Here is a 10,428-nt window from a genome sequence, read left to right on the forward strand (position 1 = left end):
GCCCAGGAGTTCAAGGCTGCAGTGAGCTATGATTGCACCAGTGCCGGGGCGACAGAGGGAGACCCTATGTCTTAAAAGAAAAAAAAAAAAAAAAAAAAACTGTGAAGAGATGCGGCAGACAGGGAGCCAGAGAGATTCCAAGCCCGAGAAGGATTTATTGTGGTGTTGCTGGCTCTGAGATGTACAGGCTCAAAGGCAAGGACAGGAGAGAGGCCTCCGGAGCTAAGGGCAGCCCTCAGCTGACAACCAGCGCAGTAACAGGTTTCCAGCCTCATAATACCAAGGAGCTGGATTCTGCCAGCCCAAACCTGAATGACAGAAGCGGATTCTTCCCAAAGCCTCCCAATTAAGAGCTCAGCTGCCAACACCTTGATTTTAGCTTCGTAAAGCCCAGAGCAGAGAAGCCATTTAGCCAACCTGGACTTCTATCTACAGAACTGCAAGAGGATAAACTTAACGTTGTTTTAAGCTGTCAAGTCTGGGGGAATTTATTGTGGCAGCAATAGGAAACTCAGTTATTTAAATGCAGGAAGCAGGGAATGGCTCCTTGCGACTCTGCCTGCATTTTTTTATTTTTTCAGAAGTGAATTAATTCTTAGAAACCTCCAAATGTATGTATATTTTGCCCTCTCACCTCCTTCAACTCGTTGCTTAAAACTCCATGGGGTCTACCCAGACTGCCTGCTTTAGCGTTGAATTCTGCGTGCCCACTCTGGCACTCTGACGCTGCCTGCCCTCATCCCCCATGGCACACACCGCTTTCCAACGTCATAGATAGTTTAGTAATATTCCACTTGTTTATTCATTTATTTATATTAGAGACAAAATCCCAGCTACTCTGTCAGCCAGGCTGGAGTGCAGTGGCATGATCATAGTTCACTGCAGCCTCAAACTCCTGGGCTCAAGTGATCCTCCCGAGTAGCTGGGAGTACAGCCACACATCACCACACCCAGCTAACTTTTTGATCTTGTGTTGAGATGGGGGTCTCCCTATGTTGTCCAGGCTGGTCTTGAACTCCTGGGTTCAAACAATTCTCCCACCTCAACCTCCCAAAATGCTGGGATTGCAGTCATGAGCCACTGTGCCTGGCCACATTTCCTAATTATTATTTTTTATTTTTAATGTTTTTTGCATTCTTAAATTTTTTAAAAGCATTTATTTATTTACTTTGAGGTGGGATCCTGCTATGTCGCCCAGGTTGGTCTTAAACTCCCAGACTCTAGTAATCTTCCTGCCTCACCTCCTGAGTAGCTGGGAGTACAGGCACACACCACCATACCCAGCTAACTTTTTGATCTTATGTAGAGATGGGGGTCTCCCTATGTTGTCCGGGCTGGTCTTGAACCCTGGGCTCAAGTGATTCTTCCGCCTCAGCCTCCCAAAGTGCTGGGATTACAGGCGTGAGCCACTGTGGCCACGTTTTCTAATTTTTTTGAAATTTATTTTTAATATTTTCACATTTTTAAATGTTTAAAAAAGCACATTTATTTATTTACTTTGAGAAGGGATCTTGCTGCATTGCCCAGGCTGGTCTTAAACTCCTGGGTTCAGGTGATCCTCCTGCCTCAGCCTCCTGACATGTTGAGATTACAGGCTTGAGCCACCGTGCCCAGCCAGTTATTTCCCATGTATCTCAATTATTAGCTATCTCCCCCTCCCCTCCCAGCACTCATAACATGTCATTTCTATAAAGGCAGAGATCTCTATTTGTTTCATTTGCTGGCATACCCTCATACCTGAAACAGTGCCTGGCACATAGTAGGGCCACACACATCTTTGCTGAGTGAATGGACTCAGTGAAGGCACAGTCATAGGGCAGCAGCCTGGACTAGGAGGTCAGTCCCGCCTGGGAAGACTCGATTTTGAGCCAACCTGTGTGGCTGAGACCTGGTACGTAAGGGTGGGAAGTGGAGAGGACCTGGTTTATTTTCACCTGTTGGAAATAAATTGGAAGTTGTGTTACAGGGAGGGGCCCAGAAAGTCCCTTTCTCTCCTTGGGACAGCAAAAGATGGAATCTGCCCTGGGGGCTGAGTGGGTGAGTTGGTGGGGATTTCAGGAGAGAAAACCCTCCCTTTGCATGAAGGGGCAGATTTGGGAAGTCCATTCCAGCAGCAGCTCTGTCATCTTGGGTGGGGAGGAGGGGAAGAGGGGAGAGTGCCTCAGGGCAGAGGTGGTAGGGAGGGAAGCTGGCTTAGGAGAAGGTGGGTGGTCAGAAGGTTCAGACATTCTGGGAAGAACGAGGTGGGTGGCAGAGGTCTTGAATGCTGGGCTGATCTGGGTCAGGTGACTTCAGTACAGGGACCCATAGAGTCTGAAGGTGTGGCAGGATGATGTGGCCACATTGGTGTTCATTGATCTGGGTGTACAGAAAGGTGGAACTGGGGGCAGCAAAGGGCCCTTGGAAAAAGGCACACACACATGGAGGTTGAGAGTCAGGGTCTGAGATGCCCTGTGACTTTATCCAATCATCTCACCTCTGTGAGCTTCAGTGTTTTTAACTATGGGATGGAATAATCATTCCTTACCCCACTCTTTTTTTTTCTTCCTTCTTTCCTTCCTTCCTTCCTTCCTTCCTACCTACCTTCCTGCCTTCCTTCCTGCCTCCTTCCTGCCTTCTTCTTCTTCTTCCTTCTTCCTTCCTGCCTTCCTTCCTTCCTCTTCCTTCTTCCTTCTGCCTTCCTTCCTTCCTCTTCCTTCCTTTCTTCCTTCCTTCCTTTCTTTCCTTCCTTCTTCCCTCCCTCCCTCCTTTCTTTCTTCTCTTTCTTTCCCTTTCCTCTTTCTTTCTTCCTTCTTTCCTTCCTTCCTTCCTTCCCTCCCTCCCTCCCTCCTTTCTTTCATTCTTTCTCTCTTTCTTTCCCTTCCTCTTTCTTTCTTCCTTCTTTCCTTCCTTCCTTCCCTCCCTCCCTCCTCCTTTCTTTCATTCTTTCTTCTCTTTCTTTCCTTTCCTCTTCCTTCCTTCCCTCCCCCCCTCCCTCCTCTCTCTTCTCTCTCTCTCTCTTTCCTTTCTTCCTTCCTTCCTTTCTTTCTCTTTCTTTCTTTCTTTTTCTTTCTTTCTCTCTCTCTCTCTCTCTCTCCTTCCTTCCTTCCTTCCTTCCTTCCTTCCTTCCTCTCTTTCTTTCTTTTTCAGAGTCTTGCTCCATCACCCAGGCTGGAGTGCAGTGCTGCGATCATGGCTCACTGCAGCCTCAAACTCCCACACCAAAGCGATCCTCCCACTTCAGCCTCCTGAGTAGTGGCAACTACAGATATGCACCACCATGCCTGCAATTTTTTTTTTTTTTTTTTTTTTTTAGAGATGGGGGCCCAGGCTGGTCTCAAACTCCTGGGCTCAAGCAATCACCCCACCTTGGCCTCCCAAAGTGTTGGATTTATGGGTGTGAGTCACTGCACTCAGCCTCGTCTGATGGTCTCATTACCTGCTATGTCCCCAGCACCTAGAATAGGCACAGTAGGCACTCAGGAAATATATGTTGAGTGGCTCTCAGTCAGTTCGGGCTGCTAGAACAGACCACAGATTGGACGATTTGTAAAGAACAGAAAGTTATTTCATGCAGTTCTGGAGGCTAGAAGGCTTATATGAGGGTGCTAGCATTGTCAGATTCTGGTAGGGCCTCTCTTCTTGGGTGACAGACTGCCATCTTCTTGTTGCGTTCCCCACATGGTGGAAAGTGAACAAGAGAGCTCTCTGAGGTCCCTTTTATAAGGGCACTAACCCCTTTGGGAGGGACCTGATTACCTCCCAAAGTTTCTCCTCCTAAAACCATCACATGAAGGGTCAGGATTTCAACATCTGAATGACAGAGAGACAAACATTCAGTCCACAGCAGTGACAGAGTGAGTGAATGTGTACCCCTCACAGGGCGGCAGTGAGATACGATGCAGGGCAGTCATGACATCCAGTGGGAATTCGCATTTGTTGATAGCTTATGCTGTGTCAGGCATTGTTCTGAGCACTTTCCTGGCACTGACTCATTCGATCCTCACAACTGTCTTGTGTGGAGAGACTGTGATTTCTCCTAGTCTGCAGATGGGGCACACGGAAGCATGCAAGGGTGACAAATTTTTCCCAATGAACCATGGCTGGGATGTAAAGGACTGTCCTGCCAGCCCAGGCAGTCATATAGCCTTGTGCTCATAACTGGTGCCACAAGCCAGGGTGACAGATGGCCTGGCACACTGAAGCCAGGTGTTCATAACCACAGAGCTTCCTAGGAGGCAAAAGCATCATCATCTACTTTGCTTTGTTATTTTAATTGAGATGGGGTCTCACTATGTTGCCCAGGCTGGTCTTGAACTCCTGGGCTCAAGTGATCCTCCCACCTTAGCCTCCCAAAGTGCTGGGATTACAGGCGTGAGCCACCGTGCCTGGGCATCTCCATTTTAGAGCTGAGAAAAGTGGTCCCTAGAGAAGGGAGCTGACCTGCTGAGGCCACCCAGTTAGCAAGTGGGGGTCAGGATTTGAACCCATGCACTCTGGCTGCAGAGCCAGCTGGCTCAGCCTGATGCTTTATCAGGGCAGATACTTTGTGACTGCGTGTAGCAGGAGTAAGACACAAGCAGGGCAGCAAAATGAGGCAGCTGAGTGAGTCACAATCTCTTCCTTGCAATGCCAAGCTGCCCCTTATACCCTAAGTAACAGTTTCAGAGTTTTCTAAGCCTCCTGTTGAATCACCCATCCTCTCTCACTTCCTCTATTCTAGACCCACCTGACCTTCCTTCTGTGCCTCAATTTCAAAAACTTTTCACATGCTGCTCCCGCTGGCTCACCCCTATGCCCTTCAGGTCTCAGCTACCATGTCCCCTCCTCCAGGAAGCTTTCCCTGATCCTGAAGCTGAGCCAGGTGCCCCCTTTGAATTCCTCCATCCCAGCCCTGCCTACTCTGGGTTGTTACTGTCTGGGGACAGGTCTGTCTCCCCTACTGGACTGTGAGCCTCTGTGAGAACAGGATTGAGGCTGTCTTAATGCTTTGTCCCCAGTACTACCAGGAGCAGGGGTCAGCACAGAAGAGAATTCAGGAATGGGCGCGATGGCTCACGCCTGTAATCCCAGCACTTCGGGAGGCTGAGGTGGGTGGATCACTTGAGCTCATGAGTTCAAGACGAGCCTGGGCTACATGGTGAAATTCCATTTCTACTAAAAATACAAAAATTAGGGGATTGGGTGCCAAGACGGCTGAATAGGAACAGCTCCAGCCTCCAGTTCCCAGCATGAGCGACACAGAAGACGGGTGATTTCTGCATTTCCAACTGAGGTACCAGGTTCATCTCACTGGGGCATGTCGGACAGTTGGTGCAGGACAGTAGGTGCAGCCCAACCAGTGAGAGCCGAAGCGGGGTGAGGCATCACCTCACCTGGAAGTGCAAGGGAATTCCTTTTCCTAGCCAAGGGAAACCGTGACACAACACCTGGAAAATCGGGTCACTCCCACCCTAATACTGCACTTTACCAAGGGTCTTAGCAAATAGCACACCAGGAGATTATCCTGCGCCTGACTTGGAGGGTCCCACACCCATGGAGCCTCCCTCATTGCTAGCACAGCAGTCTGAGATCTAACTGCAAGGTGGCAGCGAGGCTGGGGGAGGGGCGCCTGCCATTGCTGAGGCTTAAGTAGGTAAACAAAGCGGCTGGGAAGCTCGATCTGGGTGGAGCCCACTGCAGCTCATGGAGGCCTGCCTGCCTCTGTAGACTCCACCTCTGGGGACAGGGCATAGCTAAATGAAAAGAAGCAGAAACCTCTGAAGATGTAAATGTCCCTGTCTGACAGCTTTGAAGAGAGTAGTGATTCTCCTAGCACGGAGGCTGAGATCTGAGAATCGACAGACTGTCTGCTCAAGTGGGTCCGTGACCCCCAAGTAGCCTAACTGGGAGACATCCCCCACTAGGGGCAGACTGACACCTCACACCTCACACGGTCTCAGAGGGTACACCTCTGAGACGAAGCTTCCAGAGGAACAATCAGACAGCAACACTTGCTGTTCAGCAATATTCTCTCTTCTGCAGCCTCTGCTGCTGATACCCAGGCAAACAGGGTCTGGACTGGACCTCAAGCAAACTCCAACAGACCTGCAGCTGAGGGTCCTGACTGTTAGAAGGAAAACTAACAAACAGAAAGGACATCCAAACCAAAACCCCATTTGTACGTCACCATCACCAAAGACCAAAGGTAGATAAAACCACAAAGATGGGGAAAAAGCAGTGCAGAAAAGCTGAAAACTCAAAAAATCAGAGCGCCTCTCCCCCTCCAAAGGAATGCAGCTCCTCGCCAGCAACGGAACAAAGCTGGATGGAGAATGACTTTGACAAGTTGAGAGAAGAAGGCTTCAGTCGATCAAACTTCTCAAAGCTAAAGGAGGAACTACGAACGCAGCACAAAGAAACTAAAAACCTTGAAAAAAAATTTGATGAATGGATAACTAGAATAACCAATGCAGAGAAGTTCATAAACGACCTGATACTGATGAAAACCATGACACAAGAACTATGTGACAAATGCACAAGCTTCAGTAGCCAACTTGATCAACTGGAAGAAAGAATATCAGTGACTGAAGATCAAATGAATGAAATGAAGTGAGAAGAGAAGTTTAGAGAAAGAAGAGTAAAAAGAAATGAACAAAGCCTCCAAGAAATATGGGATTATGTGAAAAGACCAAATCTACGTCTGATTGGTGTACCTGAAAGTGATGGGGAGAATGGAACCAAGTTGGAAAACACTCTGCAGGATATTATCCAGGAGAACTTCCCCAACCTAGCAAGGCAGGCCAACATTCAAATTCAGGAAATATAGAGAATGCCACAAAGATACTCCTTGAGAAGAGCAACTGCAAGACACATAATTGTCAGATTCACCAAAGTTGAAATGAAGGAAAAAATGTAAAGGGCAGCTAGAGAGAAAGGTCAGGTTACCCACAAAGGGAATCCCATCAGACTAACAGCAGATCTCTCAGCAGAAACTCTATAAGCCAGAAGAGAGTGGGAGCCAATATTCAACATTCTTAAAGAAAAGAATTTTCAACCCAGAATTTCATATCTAGCCAAACCAAGTTTCATAAGTGAAGGAGAAATAAAGTCCTTTACAGACAAGCAAATGCTGAGAGATTTTGTCACCACCAGGCCTGCCCTACAAGAGTTCCTGAAGGAAGCACTAAACATGGAAAGGAACAAGCAGTACCAGCCATTGCAAAAACATGCCAAAATGTAAAGACCATTGATGCTAGGAAGAAACTGCATCAACTAATGAGCAAAATAACCAGCTAACATCATAATGACAGGATCAAGTTCACACATAACAATATTAACCTTAAATGTAAATGGGCTAAATGCTCCAGTTAAAAGACACAGACTGGCAAATTGGATAAAGACTCAAGACCCATCAGTTTGCTGTATTCAGGAGACCCATCTCACGTGCAGAGATACACATAGGCTCAAAATAAAGGGATGGAGGAAGATCTACCAAGCAAATGGAAAACAAAAAAAGGCAGGGGTTGCAATCCTAGTCTCTGATAAAACAGACTTTAAACAAACAAAGATCAAAAGAGACAAAGAAGGCCATTACATAATGGTAAAGGGATCAATTCAACAAGAAGAGCTAACTATCCTAAATATATATGCACCCAATACAGGAGCACCTAGATTCATAAAGCAAGTCCTTAGAGACTTACGAAGAGACTTAGACTCCCACACAATAATAATGGGAGATTTTAACACCCCACTGTCAACATTAGACAGATCGAGACAGAAAGTTAACAAGGATATCCAGGAATTGAACTCAGCTCTACACCAAGCAGACCTAAGAGACATCTACAGAACTCTCCACCCCAAATCAACAGAATATACATTCTTCTCAGCACCATATCGCACTTATTCCAAAATTGATCACATAGTTGGAAGTAAAGCACTCCTCAGCAAATGTAAAAGAACAGAAATTATAACAAACTGTCTCTCAGACCACAGTGCAATCAAACTAGAACTCAGGACTAAGAAACTCAATCAAAACCGCTCAACTACATGGAAACTGAACAACCTGCTTCTGAATGACTACTGGGTGCATGACGAAATGAAGGCAGAAATAAAGATGTTCTTTGAAACCAATGAGAACAAAGATACCACATACCAGAATCTCTGGGACATATTTAAAGCAGTGTGTAGAGGGAAATTTATAGCACTAAATGCCCACAAGAGAAAGCAGGAAAGATCTAAAATTGACACTCTAACATCACAATTAAAAGAACTAGAGAAGCAAAAGCAAACACATCCAAAAGCTAGCAAAAGGCAAGAAATAACTAAGATCAGAGCAGAACTGAAGGAGATAGAGACACAAAAAACCCTTCAAAAAAATCAATGAATCCAGGAGCTGTTTTTTTGAAAAGATCAACAAAATTGATAGGCTGCTAGCAAGACTAATAAAAAAGAAAGGAGAGAAGAATCAAATAGCTGCAATAAAAAATGATAAAGGGGATATCACCACCGACCCCACCGAAATACAAACTACTATCAGAGAATACTATAAACACCTCTACGCAAATAAACTAGAAAACCTAGAAGAAATGGATAAATTCCTGGACACATACACTCTCCCAAGACCAGGAAGAAGTTGAATCCCTGAATAGACCAATAGCAGGCTCTGAAATTGAGGCAATAATTAATAACCTACCAACCAAAAAAAGTCCAGGACCAGACAGATTCACAGTCAAATTCTACCAGAGGTAGAAGCAGGCGCTGGTACCATTCCTTCTGAAACTATTCCAATCAATAGAAAAAGAGGGAATCCTCCCTAACTCATTTTATGAGGCCAGCATTATCCTGATACCAAAGCCTGGCAGAGACACAACAAAAAAAGGGAATTTTAGACCAATATCCCTGAGGAACATCGATGCAAAAATCCTCAATAAAATACTGGCAAATTGAATCCAGTAGCACATCAAAAAGCTTATCCATCATGATCAAGTGGGCTTCATCCCTGGGATGCAAGGCTGGTTCAACATATGCAAATCAGTAAACGTAATCCAGCATATAAACAGAACCAAAGACAAAAACCACATGATTATCTCAACAGATGCAGAAAAGGCCTTTGACAAAATTCAACAGTGCTTCATGCTGAAAACTCTCAATAAATTTGGTACTGATGGAACGTATCTCAAAATAATAAGATCTATTTATGACAGACCTACAGCCAATATCATACTGAATGGGCAAAAACTGGAAGCATTCCCCTTAGAAACTGGCACAAGACAGGGATGCCCTCTGTCACCACTCCTATTCAACATAGTGTTGGAAGTTCTGGCCAGGGCAATCAGGCAAGAGAAAGAAATAAAGGGTATTCAATTAGGAAAAGAAGAAGTCAAATTGTCCCTGTTTGCAGATGACATGATTGTATATTTAGAAAACCCCATCGTCTCAGCCCAAAATCTCCTTAAGCTGATAAGCAACTTCAGCAAAGTCTCAGGACACAAAATCAATGTGCAAAAATCACAAGCATTCTTATACACCAATAATAGACAAACAGAGAGCCAAATCATGAATGAACTCCCATTCACAATTGCTTCAAAGAGAATAAAATACTTAGAAATCCAACTTACAAGGGATGTGAAGGACCTCTTCAAGGAGAACTACAAACCACTGCTCAATGAAATAAGGACAAAAACAAATGGAAGAACATTCCATGCTCATGGATAGGAAGAATCAATATCGTGAAAATGGCCATACTGCCCAAGGTAATTTATAGATTCAATGCCATCCCTATTAAGCTACCGATGACTTTCTTCACAGAATTGGAAAAAACTGGGACTTTGAAGTTCATATAGAACCAAAAAAGAGCCCGCATTGCCAAGACAATCCTAAGTCAAAAGAACAAAGCTGGAGGCATCACGCTACCTGCCTTCAAACTATACTACAAGGCTACAGTAACGAAAACAGCATGGTACTGGTACCAAAGCAGAGATATAGACCCCAGGAACAGAACGGAGCCCTCAGAAATAATACCACACATCTACAACCATCTGATCTTTGACAAACCTGACAAAAACAAGAAATGGGGAAAGGATTCCCTATTTAATAAATGGTGCTGGGAATACTGGTTAGCCGTAAGTAGAAAGCTGAAATTGGATCCCTTCCTTACTCCTTATACAAAAATTAATTCAAGATGGATTAAAGACTTAAATAAAACCATAAAAACCCTAGAAGAAAACCTAGGCAATACCATTCAGGACATAGGCATGGGCAAGGACTTCATGTCTAAAACATCAAAAGCAATGGCAACAAAAGCCAAAATTGACAAATGGGATCTAATTAAACTAAAGAGCTTCTGCACAGCAAAAGAAACTACTGTCAGAGTGAACAGTCAACCTACAGAATGGGAGAAAATTTTTGCCATCTACTCATCTGACAAAGGGCTAACTAATATCCAGAACCTACAAAGAACTCAAACAA

Source organism: Trachypithecus francoisi, unplaced genomic scaffold, assembly GCF_009764315.1.
Source record: "Trachypithecus francoisi isolate TF-2019V2 unplaced genomic scaffold, Tfra_2.0 Lachesis_group12, whole genome shotgun sequence".
Lineage (NCBI taxonomy): Eukaryota > Metazoa > Chordata > Mammalia > Primates > Cercopithecidae > Trachypithecus > Trachypithecus francoisi.